The following is a 16,011-nucleotide window of genomic DNA, read 5'->3' on the forward strand; positions in this document are numbered from 1 at the left end:
GTATCCCAGCATTCCTGTTGATGACGTCGGTGAAAGCCATGTATAATGTTTCCGGCATGTCTTACCATACTTTGTGGCACCAAACTCTACAGCGGGTGGAAACTTGCCACAAGATCGCCGACCGAAATTAATTTATCCGCTGCCATGGTCAGTACAGGGAACGCTGAGCACCTATAGAATGTTAAGTACCCGGACCAGTGCACAAGAGAATAAACCTTAGCACCATTAATGCCGATGAATACGGTGCTTCCACTTGAATGAGGATCGAGGCGCCTCCAAGTTTCATGGTGGGAGGAGAGCATGTTTGTTGATCGCATGATGTACTCCAGTCATCTGTGCGCAGTTTCTTGCGAGGGCTCGATGATGGAACGGCGTGTTATTGTTCAGAACAGGGCGGCCCCGACGGCAGTGCGACAGCGCCGGGTGCGGGCCGCTTGCTTGGGTGCATGGCACACGTGGCTGCAGAGTGTCGTTTTCTAGGAAGCTTTATTGAACTTGTCTTTTTTGTTAAAAATTTGGGCACCCAGGAAAAATACTGGGCACACCATTCGCCGACCCCCACTGGTTTCTTGGGTGCATTTAAAAGTGTCTTGCCATTGCACTCGGCGTAGAACGATTTTATATCGTATGCTCGGGAAAGTGCTTCGCGCAGACGTGGTCGCTCGGTTGCACTATCCTATCTACTCTGGGGACTGCCTGGCGTCAAAGTTCTAGGCGAGCAGAATCCGACGGAGGTTTGAAACATGACACTTGATCCGGACAGCTCTGGTAATTGGTTGGATTTTTGGGGGGAAAGGAAATGGCGCAGTATCTGTCTCATATATCGTTGGACACCTGAACCGCGCCGTAAGGGAAGGGATAAGAGAGGGAGTGAAAGAAGAAAGAAAGAATTAGGTGCCGTAGTGGAGGGCTCCGGAATAATTTCGACCACCTGGGGATCTTTAACGTGCACTGACATCGCACAGCACACGGGCGCCTTAGCGTTTTTCCTCCATAAAAACGTAGCCGCCGCGGTCGGGTTCGAACCCGGGAACTCCGGATCAGTAGTCGAGCGCCCTAACCACTGAGCCACCGCGGCGGGTGAGCTCTGGTAGGGTAATTTGCATTTGGGTACGAAGCACTGCCTACCCATAATCGCATCTAGTCAGCTTCTGTGCCCGGCTGGACCCCTCAGGTGTGCCACAGCAACGACATACACATATCAGCCACTATTGAATAAACCACGACGTCCTTCAACGGCGTCGGCCCGCGCCCCCACGCGCATTTGCACAGCGATCACTGCGGCTAGTCCCAGACCGCGACACAGAAAGATACTTCTAGCAAACTTATTTCGTGTGCACTGTGCCTACCACAACGTGGAAGCCAAGAACCTAGCTTCCACACCTTTTTATGCACTCTGGCAGCGCAAAATACCGACAAACACAGCCTAAAACGGCACCGACCGCCGTGCAAACCGCTTGGTCGCGTCCGCCGCTCCGCAAGCAAATGGCCACTAGGAACTCTAATGGCAACTAGTGTTCCCGTATATGCTCCCGCAGGTAGCATATGCTCACCGTGGGAACATATACAAGAACACTAATGAATGAATAAGGCTGAACCCTTTAAATCGGGCGGTGACTGAAGCCACCGAGCCATGACTTATGAAATTTTACTCTTATCTTGATTTTAGCCACCCATCAGATAACCTTCGCTTCGTTACTTCTACCTGCTTAAAATCTACTTTCCCTTCTGTGTCCTTCAACCCTAATGCCTTGTATAAATCAGCCCCGCTGCTCTCCACTGTAGGGTGAAGCTTTTTACAGAAGCCCTTTAATGGCCACTGCTCCGCAGAGCCCCCGCACCGCAGAGGTCGGCGCGTGTACTAGAGGGCGAACACAATCGGTGCGCGCTCTCCGCCGCGGCGTGCATTCAGTGTAAACACCTAAAATATTCTTTCACCGTGATCTGGTCTTTAAAAAAAAAACAGCAAGCGTCTTCTCTTTGAACCGTCGGCAGCGACGGAACTATATAGCTGAAGACGCGTATCCCTTCTTCTTCTTGCAAGCTGGCAGTTAATATTTATAATTTCACTCCGTTTATAATCACGTCTACAGGACTCTATCCGCTGTTGTGAGACTGCCTTGAATTGCTTTGCATTGCTCAATAGTATGGGGCCTGAAGTAGTCCTGAAAGAAATGCGCACGTATTCAGGGAAGATCACAGGGAAGACAACTGCTGCCTTGAGTTTTTTTCAGCTAATGTTTTCTAGAGACGACCAGTGGGGACAAAGCTATCGCGCAAGAGATCGCCGAGTATATATAACAGCGGCGACCCGATGTTTCGAATAATCCGCGAGCCGCGCACCCGCGTTTTCCTCCCGTGAATGTGCAAGAGATGACCAGTGGGGACAAAGCTATTGCGGAAGAGATCGCCGAGTATAACAGCGGCGACTCGATGTTTCGAAGAACCCGCGAGCCGCGCACCACCGACACCCCTCCGCCGACTACCTCCCGCGAATGTGCAAGAGACTACCAGTGGGGTCCAAGCTATTGCGGAAGAGATCGCCGAGTATAACAACGATGACCCGATGTTTCGAGGAACCAGCGAGCCGCGCACAACCGACACCCCTCCGCCGACTACCTCCCGTGAATGTGCAAGATACTACCAGTGGAGACAAAGTTATTGCAGAAGAGATCGCCGAGTATAACAACGGCGACCCGATGTTTCGAGGAACCCGCCAGCCGGGCACCCCCGACACCCCTCCGCCGACTATCTCCCGTGAATGTGGACTCGCCTGTTTGCGTGCTGCGTTAATTCCGCCACAACGGGCCTGCGCGCTTGCTTTATATGAGTTTTCTTGCCTATCAGAGCAAAGCTTGTGTTCACGGAGCGCATTCGTACATTGAGTTGACGAGGCTGCTCTGCGGTGGAGCTGCTCGAAGGGAACCCCCCCCCCCTCACATGTGCACGCATTTATTCTCTCCATAGCTATTTCACGATAGGGGCAGACAACGCTTTCAGCGCCCTCAAAATTTCTACACTCAGAAGTGGGGTTAACTCAACAAGCCCGTGAAGCCGCTGGAATGTGTTCTAACGGCGAACCCCTGTAAAACCAGGCGAGTAGCTCAGACGCGCGTCGCGAGGAAGACGTGTCATGCAGTGCATCCGGACCACAAGGTGATGCTGACCAGCTTGGAGACAGCGGACGCACCTACATCTCGACGATGCGCTGTACCAACTGATCAGAATTCAGGCTGAAAGGGAACGCCTCGGCGAAACGGCATAACCGCCACCAACGCTGCCACCACCTACATACAACGCAGCCCTACCAGAGGACGAGCGATGCTATCCTGGGGCAGCTCACGCAGGCATTCTCGACCGTGACACGCATTGATGGAGCGGACGGCTACGCAAACCGCGCCGCCAACCAATCAAGTGAGTCCTGACCCGTCAAACGCAATTCGCGAATTCGCAGGAGATGACACCCATGTTGCGGCAGAAGAATGGCTGTCAGAATTCACGCAGTTCGCAGACCAGGCTAACTGGTCAGATTAATAAAAATTGACTGTTATCCATTGTAATTTAAAAGGGCCGAAGAATGGCTCACATCAGCAACTGGATGTATCGCGACCTGGCCACAATTCGCCGCTTCCTTCAAATCTGCGTCTGTCATCACGGAAATCATTTCTGATTAGTGGAGAAAACTGGCACAGCGGGTACAACGTCGCGGCGAAGATGTCCTCAAGTATGTGCGTGAAAAAAGAAAGGATGTGCACTAAATTAAAGTTGGGCATCCTGGAAATCATCGCCGAAGCATTCAGGTGCTTGTGGTAAACAAAAATGAGCTTCGCACTGCGAGACCGGAACTATGCAAGCGTTGACGAGCTACTTAAAGCCACAAGGTCATACGAGGAATTCGCTGAGAGCCGGAAAAGGCCGTTTTCTACAGCGCGAGGTACCAATATAGGAAATTCAACGCAGAGCGAATCTCACCAAGAGCCCGGAAAAACACGCAGAGCTCAACTTCACTGCACCGATACACAGGCTGTCCAGGCTAACTTTAGCTAACGGTTAACTTATAAGATAAAATATTAGAGGTAGGCCAGGGAAACCACTTACATACACCTATACGAACCGGCTTGCACATCATGGGCAATTTTTGTTTTGCAATTGATTAATTAGCAATCCACCTTTTTCACGACCCGACTGCGCATGCGACCATCCCCTGTCGGCGGTGTCGCAAATCATATTGGAGGGGTCGCGCGCTCCACTCGAGACCGGCCGTGGAAGTGTAAACAAACCGGCTTCTTACGCGGAAGGAAGGAAGGAAAACGTTTATTGAGCTCTAGAGAGTAGGTGAGCAATTTGGCGGAGTCAGGTGTGTCGTCCGTATTCTTAGCAATGGTCGTCTGCCCCTAGTCCAGGGCTCCGCTGGATGCCGCTGCCAGCTGTGCTCGCCGGATTAGCCCAGGTTGGACGTCCTGACGATCGCTGGAGAGCATTCCTTCTCATTGCTCCGCACACGGGTTTGGTATTTTTTGTGCCACCTCTATTTTCTGGCAGGCCCACGTTATGTGATAGAGCGTGGGTGTTTCATGGCACCATGGGCATTTGTCTGTGTATTGTGTGGGTTGAAATTTGTTGAGTGTATTTAGATTCGGGTATGAGACCGTCTGTAGCAGCCTCCAGGCGACGGCGTCTTCCATGGAGAGAGATTTATGTGGTGGGGGGTACCGTTTCCTGCAGCCCTTGTAGTGGCTTAAGATTGCCGAGTAATCTCTAGGGACAGGTTCGGCTTCCTCGAGGTCGCTTGTGGAGAGAGCTCGGTAGAAAGTGTACCCTCGAGATACCCTGTCGACCGCTTGGTTGCCTTCCACACCCGCGTGTCCCGGCGTCCATACCATCGTATGTTTTATTGGTTCTTCTTCTGTGCTTTGTTTGGGTCGGTCCCCAGAGCGGAGTATGCGGAGCGCTTTGTGACCTATTCTGCCCAAAATGAAGTTTCGGCATGCCGTTTGAGAGTCGGTTAGTATTGTTAAGGATCGCTTAGTCCGGTAGCCCTCCGCTGCCGCTAGAGCGACGGCCACTTCTTCAGCCTCGACTACCATGTAGTCCCGTAGCGACGCGCTGATGATTTCCCGCATGTCCGAGTTTATCACAGCCGCTACCGCGTTGGGGTTGTTTTGTCCCGTCCTTCTGGGGTATGTGGCTGCGTCCACATACACCGTTGTTGTCTGGCGGGCTAGTGATTTTTGGATGCACACGGCTCTCGCCTTTCTGCGTTCTTCGTGTAGGTTGGGGTCCATGTTCTTGGGGATGGGGGTCACTCTAATTGTGCCTTGTATGCCGTCCGGGATAGTCGCGGTTCGCTGGATTTCTTGTATTTGTTCGTTGCATCCCAACTTCCGCAGAAGCTCCCTGCCAGACGGAGTCGGCTGTAGTCTCTGCAACTGGGCGACGTGTTGTGCCTCTCTCAGTTCTTCAAAGTTGTTATGAAGTCCTAGTGCTAAAAGCTTCTCTGTGGATGTGCATTGCGGTAGATGGAGTGCTGTTTTGTATGCTTTGCGTATAATCGCATCAATCTGTTGGATTTCGCTTTTGATTGGGTTGTAGTATGGAAGACTGTAGGTGATTCGGCTGATCACCAGGCTCCTGACCAGCTTTAGCGTGTCTTCTTCGCGCATGCCCGAGCGTTTATGGGAGACGCGCGTGATCATGCGGGCAACTTGTAGGGTGGAAGCTTTGAGTAGAGCAAGTGCATGTGTACACCGTTGGTTTGATTGTATCCACATGCCCAAGATTCTTATGAGTGTCTTCTCTGGTATGGGTTTTCCCTCTAGGTAGACGTTGAGCCTAAACTCGTCGCTGTTCGGGACTGTGCGGTTTTGTTTCCCTCTCCAGACTCTGAGCATTTCTGATTTTTCGGTGGAGCATGCTTGCCCTCTCGATTTTACGTAGTTCTCTACGCAGGTCGCGGCCTCCTGTAGTCTTTCTTCATTTCTTTTAGTGAGCCCGTATTTGTCCAGATGGTGATGTCATCGGCATAAATGGCATAATGTATTCCTTCGACTTCCTTAAGTTGTTTTGCAAGGCTGATCATTGCAACGTTAAAAAGAGTAGGTGAGATGACCGAGCCCTGGGGAGTTCCCTTGTTAGGGGTGTGGAACTTCTCCGAGCGGAGTTCTCCCAGCCCTATCGTCGCTGTTCTATCTGAGAGGAAAGCTTTGACGTAACCGAAGACCCTCCTGCCGCAGTTCAGATCGTCCAGGCCTGTCAGGATGGCTTCGTGGCTTACGTTGTCAAAAGCTCCTTTGATATCCAGTGCCATTATTACGTTCTCTCCGTCCCTAGGGACGTTACTTAGAACTCCTTCTTTGATTTGTAGAAGTACGACTTGGGTCGGCAGCTTCGCCCTGAATCCGAACATACTGTGGGGATAGAGTTCGTGATCCTCCATGTATTGTTGTAGCCTTAATGTTACCACTCTCTCGTACAGCTTGCCGAGGCACGATGTGAGGGGGATGGGTCTTAGGTTTTCGATTTGTAGCATTTACCCGGTATTGGAATCATAACCACCTCTGCATGCTTCCAATCCTCGGGAACGATCTCCGCTGCCCAGTGCTTGTTGAGGAGATCGGTTAATTCTGCGACTAGCTCGTCACTGAAGTTGCGCATGAGTGCGTTGTTGATTTTGTCCGCACCCGCTGCCGTATTCCTAGTTGTGCTTCGAATTGCTGCATAGACTTCTTCTCGTGTAATGGGTCTATCTAGGTTTGGATTTTCTTTCCCCTGATAATCTCTTGCATAGGTTCTCGGGTTTGTGTCCCCGAAGCACTTGATGCGCACTTTGTCCAGGAGTTCCTCATCGGTTCCTTCGAACTGGTGGATTAATCGGTATATTTCTTTATTTTTTTCTGCTTTGGTTTTGGTCGGATCGATGAGCGCTTTCAGGATATGCCATGTCCTAGCTGTGCTCAGAGTTCCGTTGAGGGAGTCACTGAATTGCTGCCAGTTCGTTTTCGCCAACTGTACTGCGTACTCCTCTGCTTTCGTTGTAATTTTTGCTATTTTATGTTTGAGCTTCCTGTTGTGTTTCTGTTTCTTCCACCTCTTGATTAGACCACGTCTGGCTTCCCATAGCCTAAGGAGCCTAGCGTCTACTTCAGGTGTCTGTGTTGTTCTCTTGATCTCTTTGGTGTGCTCATTTTGCCTTTGATTGAGGATGTTTCCCCATTCTTCTAACGACTGAATCCCTCCTTTGATGAGGTGTTCGTCGCATGCTTCTCTAAAGGCGTTCCAGTCTGTGATTTTAGCCGTGCCTAGTTGCCGCTTTAGTCGGTCGGAGGCCACTTGTGTTTTGATTATGTAGTGGTCACTCCCCAGATTTTCCATCGGGAACTGTGCAGCGATGCTGGTCACTGCCCTTAATCGTGGATTTAAACCTATACGCATAGAAATGCAGCAGGCTCGTGACAGGGGGAGTTGCCGTCTACACCAGCTATATGGGCCTTAATAAAGTATCTGAAACCAGGAGCGGTTGGCGAGCGCTCTAAATTAAAGTAGGGTGCTGTAACCCGTGTCCCAAACAGTTCGCGTTATACAGTTTTGCAAAAATCTGAGAGAGGAATGCGAAAGCATGTGTTTTGAGGAAAGGACGCAGTAGCTCTCAGATCTCGACATCTCGGTAGACACCTTACCGCGCCTTAAAGTATGCACTTGAAGGTGCGTATGTCATTGGTACGAACCCCTGCCGCTGGCTAGCCTCGAACTTGACTAAAACATGTAAGCTATATGCAAAGAGAAATGCTATGACACCACCCAGAATGCTGTACGACGAACGGTTGATAAAAATTTTGGTGTATGTATTCGGGAATGCTGTCACCACATAGGAGTCCACCAGTGATGATATGGCGGGGATTTTATCTGCTCCAGCGATGTCTCTTGTTCAGTTTGATCCTGGTTGCTTACGACGGGCGCAATTTTGCTCTGCGCGCCGCTTTCCATCATTAAATAGTGATGATGTTACCGTTTTGATTTTGTGAAACTGCACTAATGAATTTCTAACTGCTTTTACAGTGTGACGGCATCATTCTTCACCATGGTACATAACACTATTAATTTGTTGCTCGTTATCACTAAACTTTTACACATCATTGTGTGGACACATTTGGCGGGCAAGTTTTGCGTAAACAACTGAGCCATATAATGCTTTCCAAGGAACTCTTTACTGCACGCGGTGGCGGAGTGGTTAGGGCGCTCGGCTGCTGGCCCGAAAGACGCGTGTTCGATCCCGGCCGCGGCGGTCAGATTTTGATGCAGGCGAAATTCTAGAGGCCCGTGTACTGTGCGATGTGAGTGCACGTTAAAGAACCCCAGGCGGTCGAAATTTCCGGAGCCCTTCACTACGGCGTCCCTCATAGCCTGAGTCGCTTTGGTACGTTAAACACCTATAAACCTAAAAATCTTTACTGCACGATTTTTTGTTTCATGATAAAATTATTTCAGAAGACGCAGGCCGCCGAAAGAATCACCATGTGCACATGAAAAATTGATACAGTGGTTTTGTTCAGTTTTTATTGACCCAAAATAGGTAGGTTGCATATTTGCAATAACATGCAATAAAAACAGCACATTAGAAAATGAACGCCGCTGTTGATTATAATGAAATACAAATAATGAGTATTGAATCAGACACAACAAAAGCGTCATTTCGCCGTGTGGTACAAAAGAAAACAATTCCTCTTGTTTGTCGATGAGAGGTAAGTGCCACATTTCGAGCAGTAGCTCGCAGAGATTCCTGTGCATGTGGGAAACTTGCAAAACTGCCTCTTCTGGCTCCAAAAGTCCAAGTGATTAACCTGAAAACAGAAATTCAATTATTAGCCATGAAATGAGGCATGATGATTCAGAAATTATACCTGATCTACCTTGACATCCTGTGTTGGAGTGGGTGCTTGTTGGGTCATGTGCAGAAGAGATAACCTACGAACATGAGATTGATGGTTATGTTTATAGGGTTTACCGTTCCAAAGCAAGTTAGGCTATGAGGAACGCCATAGTGAAGGGCTCCGGATAATTTCTATCACATGGGATTATTTATGACAGCATCACCAAACCGTATAAGAGCAGTCCAGTGCGTTCACACGAAGCAAACATGGGTTCCAAAAGGAAATAACAAATAATTTCAGAGAAATAACAGCGCGTATGCAAACCAGGCTTTCAGGTGCGCAGGTTTTTTATTTAAGGGTTGGGTGACGGTTTCATATTAATAATAATAATAATAATAATAATAATAATAATAATAATAATAATAATAATAATAATAATAATAATAATAATAATAATAATAATAATAATAATAATAATAATAATTGGTTTTGGGGGAAAGGAAATGGCGCAGTATCTGTCTCATATATCGTTGGACACCTGAACCGCGCCGTAAGGGAAGGGATAAAGGAGGGAGTGAAAGACGAAAGGAAGAAGAGGTGCCGTAGTGGAGGGCTCCGGAATAATTTCGACCACCTGGTTATCTTTAACGTGCACTGACATAAAAGATACCCAGGTGGTCGAAATTATTCCGGAGCCCTCCACTACGGCACCTCTTCTTCCTTTCATGATGACTCTGAAATTTGCACTCTATTTTTGTGTCCTTCGGTCTTCACAGAAAAATATCTTGATGTGATTGGTGGCTGGGAGGGATAAATTTGTTTGCTTTGGTCTCAAAAATATTCGAGTGGCACTACGGTGCGTTATTCTTACGTCTATCTTCCTCTATTGTGTGTTTTCGCTCTGGTTTCTTCGAACTCTTGATGTGCGCTCCTCCTGTCCGAGAGATCAGCTGCTAATGCCCCGCGCAAATTATTCAGGGCATGCAGCTGTCGTGGTAGTCACCGCGCCTATTTTAGCGCTTTCGGTATGCATCCTTGTTAATGCAGGCCCGTTCTTACGCGGGGTGCGTTGCTGCAGCCGTCGGGCGTTCAGCGCGACGCATTTGGCGATGCATACGACATGTGTTACATACGACTGAAATGCCCAATATGTAAAGGGAAGCAAACTCGGATTTTTTCGCTTTCCGAACGCTTCCCGGGACCGCCTTCGACGCAAAGCGTGGATAAAGGCAGTTTGCCGGCTCGACGATCGTGGCCGCCCTTGGGCACCGCCAAGCACGTCAAGACTGTGCGGGAATCACTTTGTGACACGTACGGACGAGGTACTGCGTTTAAATGCATATGCAGCCTATCACAAAAGGTTTTATTCATGGCCAGGAAGGCCTCGAATGTCACTGCGGCATTTAGACTTCGTTGCGACGCTTTTTTTGTTTCTCAAGCAAGAAGGCCGAATGGGCAAGTGCTGTCAGCCGCTTTCAACGCGCGATGGAGCGTACAACGAAAAAGAAGCTACGAGAGCATTCACGCATGATGCTAAAATTTTGTCATAATCTCCTATGGAAATTTCCTTCTTCCTTCGTACCCTGGCCAATCCCCCGGTGTGGGTATGTGCCATGTATTAAGAGGCAGAAGAAGAAGAAGGTGCGTTATGCGTGTGTTCGCATCATATCCATAATGAAGAGCGCCGCGTGGTATCGCCGGAATTACTCAATGTGCGCCCCTCGCGCTCGTCATTATGGACGCGCTTGCTTGTTTAACCTATGTAGCGGTGTGCTGTGGAAAAATGAAGTGAAATTCTAGTAGAGCTGCCATGTTGCGAGTGCGCTTGTGCTTGTTTATAGTTCGTGTAGCTATTCAGCAGCGCATGAACACGATTGCTTGGGAAAACTGTTGCCCCCAGTCGTTTTCTGTGCTACGGCGTGCACGATGTAGTATCCACCTTTCAATGGATGGCAGGCATATACAGCGGAACACGCCAACCTCACTGATCGGGGATATTTCATAGAACATTATGTTCTGAATGTAGCCTTCTACTATGAAGCGGCGGCCCTTGCTCAGCTGGCGTTCGCATCGCATGCCGGTTGATCGGATATACTGAAGAATTTGCTCTTCGGTGGGCACAGCAGCCTGCCTCGGACTTCGCACCGAGCCATCAGTCAATCCTAGAAATCATCCAGGTACCAGGTGCTGCCCAGGACACGCCATCGTTGACAGATTCCAACAAAACGTGCTCCGCAGCGGCACTCAGTCCGGCAGATTTGGGCGCACAGTACCCTCCAGTGAGCTTCCAGCGTTGTACGCGAGGTGGCAGCATAGGAATATGAAAAATGCGGATTAAGATAAGTTTTCAAAATGCGTAAATATTGACCTTAGACTGTAAATGGGAATAGCAAAGTTTGAGAGCACCTTCACAAAACACCGTTCTGTTTATTTGCGATATAGAAAGCCTCACGTGTATCTTTTTCTTCGAGCTATAAAGAAAGCCCGCGAAATACAAAAAATATCACGTGACAAGGGCATTCGCGAGCCACTATTGTTCTTCTTTAAATCCTGGCGCGCGAATGCGCTAGTCACGTGATTTTTTTTTGTGTGTGAACAGCCTTTGCAAAGTCGTCAACGCAAATGAATTCTATGAACGCCGTCGGCTCACTTGTTTTGTTTGGTTTTTGAGGAAAGGGAATGACAGAGTAACCGTCTCCCATATCTCAGCGGACACCCGAACAGTGCCGTAAAGGAAGGGATAAAGGAGGGAGTGAAAGAAGAGAAAACTGAAAGTTGCAATTTGAGGAAAGGCGCGGCGCTATATATATATATATATACATATATAGGCCCTCGCGAGGCGACACCTCCTCTCCCTCTAAGCCGGTTGGCCTTGTTCACATATTCCACAACATATGAATCACAGGCATAAACGTCCAGTATGACCTGTAGGTCCATGTTTGGTTTCAGCACAGAGGCTATCCAAGGATTGAACGGGTCGCGTCACTCTTACGCCTATTCTCTAGGCTAACGGCACGTTGTTCTTCGGTTTCTTGAGCCCACCGCTGAAGAGTCTTGTTCGCATTCCATCGTTCATCACGGGCCGTCTTCAGTGAAACAGGACTCAGGTCTCCCCTCCGGCTGCTGTCGCTGCTGCTAGCGGTCCAGACACCGGACGTTAAACGTGCCTCTCTCGCGGCGGCATATTCACGGCAGCGTTTAGCCAGTCGTTCGGCGCGCTGTTCGTCTGTTTCCTGGGCGATTCGTTTCCTCTTCATCTCGTTCCGTTGTCGATTCCAGGCCTCCTCCTGCTTATCAGAATTGTCGCCGTCCATACAGTCGCCTCAACTGTGGTTGCGGCGCATGCCAGCTCTCCTTTTCAATCCTGTGACATCTTATCGCGCATGCGACGCAGCTGTCGAAGCGAGCGGAGGCGAGCGCAACGACGAGGAATGCGGTGTGCCGTCCTATACAAACGGCGGCGGCGCAGAGGCGCACGTTGTGACGTCACGTGCCTCGATGGAGTACCGCCACGGCGAAATCGCGTGTTTGCGGTCCTGTCCCCTCACCTCTTTCAATTCATTTCTCCATTCTGCCTGATATCCTTTATTTCCGCTGCCCCGGCTCAGTTGCTTCAGTATCGATGGCAGATGCCGGGGCGAGGGAAATTTTTTTCCTTCCGTTTTACTATTATTTTAGTAAGAAACCACTACCCCCAAAATCACGAATAAACCTTTCGCGTTATAAAAATGACATGGGCATAGTCATGCAGTCGAATGGCCACAGGCTTTCGCCGAACACACTCAAGAAATTCCAAAGTGTCTCAATTTTTACCTCTCCGTTCCCTTTCAACCTCTAGATAAATGTAAAACACCGAGTTGTGCTTGCAGGCTAGCTGCCTTCTATTAACCATCGACGATCGATGGCTGTAGCGGCCGCCTTCTGTCACTGCAAAGCCATGCGTAGTTGCGTACAATATCTAATTCTTCTTTAAGTACACCCCCGGCGTTTACGGCGCAAAAAAGAGTACCCGAACTATTCCTTTTTTATTTATTAAAGTCCACTGCGTAAACAAGACAGCTTTTAATTACCCTTTCACAGTGGAATTCGATGCGCAACTAAACTCCTGGCTAGAAATTTCTTTTCTCGCGTTGGCCGTGTTCCATTTTTCGTCAGAGAGCAACAGCGCCGCTCTGTGGCGCCGGTGGACATTTCGCTGCCGCGACCGCAACGCAGTGACATCTGCCGCCGCTCACAGTCACAACCGAACCGACATCCGCTTCCGGTGTATCGAAAAACCAGCTCTGTTCGCTGCGGCAGATTCTGACGCTTTTTATTATGACACAAACTCGGAATGCGGACCGTGGACTCAGAATTCAGCGATCCTGCTTTATCCAGCGTAGATGTGCGTTTCTTTTTAGGTTTTTTTTCGGATATGTTTTGACCGCACATTAAGCTCCCGAAAGCACAAATTTCCTGTGTGCCGGCGTGGTCTAGTGGCTAGCATACCTGGCTTTCAGTCAGGAGACCCGGGTTCGAAACCCGGCGCCGGAGTTTGGTCACATGGTGTAATGGTTAGCACTCTGGACTTTGAATCCAGCAATCCGAGTTCGAATCTCGGTGAGACCATGGTTTTTTTTTCGTACCCGGGTTCCAACCCCGGCGTCGGAGTTTGGTCTCATGGTGTAATGTTTAGCACTCTGGACTTTGAATCCAACAATCCGAGATCGAATCTCGGTGGGACCAGGGTTTTTTTTCGTTCCGGGGTTCGAACGCCGGCGTCGGAGTTCGGTCTCGTGGTGTAATGCTTAGCACTCTGGACTTTCAATCCAGCAATCCGAGTTCGAATCTTGGTGGGACCAGCGTTTTTTTTTCGTTCCGGGGTTCGAACGCCGGCGTCGGAGTTTGGTCTCGTGGTGTAATGCTTAGCACTCTGGACTTTGAATCCAGCAATCCGAGATCGAATCTCGGTGGGACCAGCGTTTTTTTTTCCGTTCCCGGGTTCGAACCCCGGCTTCGGAGTTTGGTCTCATGGTGTTATGGTTAGCACTCTGGACTTTGAATCCAGCTATCCGAGTTCGAATCTCGGTGGCACCAGCGTGTTTTTTTTCGTTCTCCTTTTTTTGCCAGATTTAGGTTGTTTGAGCGAATGCTTTCCAAAATACATATAAATAGTGAATTCCAAACAGAAGAAAAATATCTTAAGAGCCAAACAGTCAGCCGAGGTGGAATTCAGCTTTGTAGCACTGCAGGGCGATGAAATGTGGCTCTTTTTTGAGCACAAAGCCAAAACTAATCACGTATGGCACGCAAGAAACCCGGTAGAAACGCAGCGTCCACTGATGACCTGTTGCAGTGCCTACGGTGCCCAAATGGGACCGCGCCGACTGCATTTCGATGGAGGCGAAACGCTAAGAAGCCCGTGTGCTGTTCGATTTCAGTGCACGTTAAAGATCCCCAGGTTGACGAAATTACTTCCGCAGCCCTCCACAACGGCACCTCTTTACTCTTTCACTCCCTCTTTTATCCCTTCCCTTATGGCGCGGCTCAGGTGTCCACCGATATGTGAAACAGCTATAGTGTCATTTCCTTTCCCCAAAAACCAATGTTCGTGTTCATTTCTGATCCTACAGTAAGCCGCAGCCTATGTCAACTGTCAACCACAAGCGGCCGCCGGGCGCATCCAGACCACGATGTAAGAATATGTTCAGGTGCTGACACTGTGCACGGTGGCGCGGCCAGATCTTGTTCGCTGCTTTTTGCGCTGCCCCGCCGCGGTGGCTCAGTGGTTAGGGCGCTCGACTACTGTACCGGAGTTCCCGGGCTCGAACCCGACCACCGCGGCTGCGTTTTTATGGAGGGAAAACGCCAAGGCGCCCGTGTGCTGTGCGATGTCAGTGCACGTTAAAGATCCCCAGGTGGTCGAAATTATTCCGGAGCCCTCCACTACGGACCTATTTGTTCCTCTCTTCTTTCACTCCCTCCTTTATCCCTTCCCTTACGGCGAGGTTCAGGTGTCCAACAATATATGAGACAGATACTGCGCCATTTCCTTTCCACCAAAAACCAATGATTATTATTATTATTATTATTTTGCGCTTCTCTCGAACGCGAATAGATAGCGCCACACAATGAGGGTTTCTCTAGTCGCCGAGCTGCGGCGGCCGTTATGCAAATGTTTGGGCGCGTTCTCAGGTGTCCTAAAATCTGGCTATCGAAACGGATTCGCTCACCGGAAAACATGGACCTGTTGTCATCTGTTGATACCCGGGCGAAGCGGAATCTCCGCGCCGCTGCTGTTTCTCGCTTTACCACACACTTCCAGTCCAGCACGCCACCGCTCGCGCCGTACACAGATATGGATAGAAAAGAGCACAAATCGACGGTGTCTGTGTACCATAACCGTATACGCACGCTTACGTACAGTCGCGGACAGAATAAAATTGTCTAAGCCTCCGGTTAAAAAGCGCGGGTCAGCGCCATCTAGTGGAAAAGCTGCCTGGTGTCGAGACCTATCCATGAGCATGCGCGCCTTATCTAACTCGCAGCCTCTGCCAACTGCTCACTTCTGCTCGGTACGATCAAATCGTAGCGAGTAGCGCAAGATATCGCCGCTTTAGGTGCCGCGGATGATGCGCTGTCGGAATGGCTTGCCGCGTGCAATCGTTCTTCCGGTTTCCGCTTCCAGCTCTTGGTTCTGGTGACAACATTTATTATGTAACCATATATAGAGAGATGTGTCGGGAGTGGAGACGATGGCGCGGGATCGGCTGTCCGAGTATCTCCAGCTCTTTCGGCAGCTGTCTCCTGCTGCGTCGGTGCCGCCGCCGCGGCTGCATTCATTTTTTCTACCGCGTGAAGACAAACCCGCATAGACGGAGGCCGAATGGCGCGGCGTGTCCCCTGGTAGGTTAGGAATTCTCGGTTAGCTGCGGGTCGCGAGAATGACGGCGCACAATCCACTGTAGATACTGGCCGCACGGACACTGCAGGTTTTTTTAGCTGTAGATGTAGCTTCTTGCGTCTGCTTTCTCTACAGATAAACCCCACAGACCACTCTGCTCTTTTTTTCCCTGGAACATGAAGAGCTGGACGCCGTGCAAACCACACGCCAGGCTTGAAAGTCTACCACCGACAGCTGGAAATTATCGTGCTTTCCTAAGAT

General features: G+C 49.7%; 1 non-coding gene across 1 annotated transcript; it reads left to right on the plus strand.

The window, feature by feature from the left end:
• Positions 1-13,403: 13,403 nt before the first annotated feature.
• TRNAQ-UUG (transfer RNA glutamine (anticodon UUG)) lies at positions 13,404-13,475 on the plus strand. The gene has a single exon. It is a non-coding gene; the product is annotated as a tRNA-Gln (tRNA).
• Positions 13,476-16,011: the final 2,536 nt, after the last annotated feature.

Source organism: Amblyomma americanum, chromosome 1, assembly GCF_052857255.1.
Source record: "Amblyomma americanum isolate KBUSLIRL-KWMA chromosome 1, ASM5285725v1, whole genome shotgun sequence".
Taxonomy (NCBI): domain Eukaryota; kingdom Metazoa; phylum Arthropoda; class Arachnida; order Ixodida; family Ixodidae; genus Amblyomma; species Amblyomma americanum.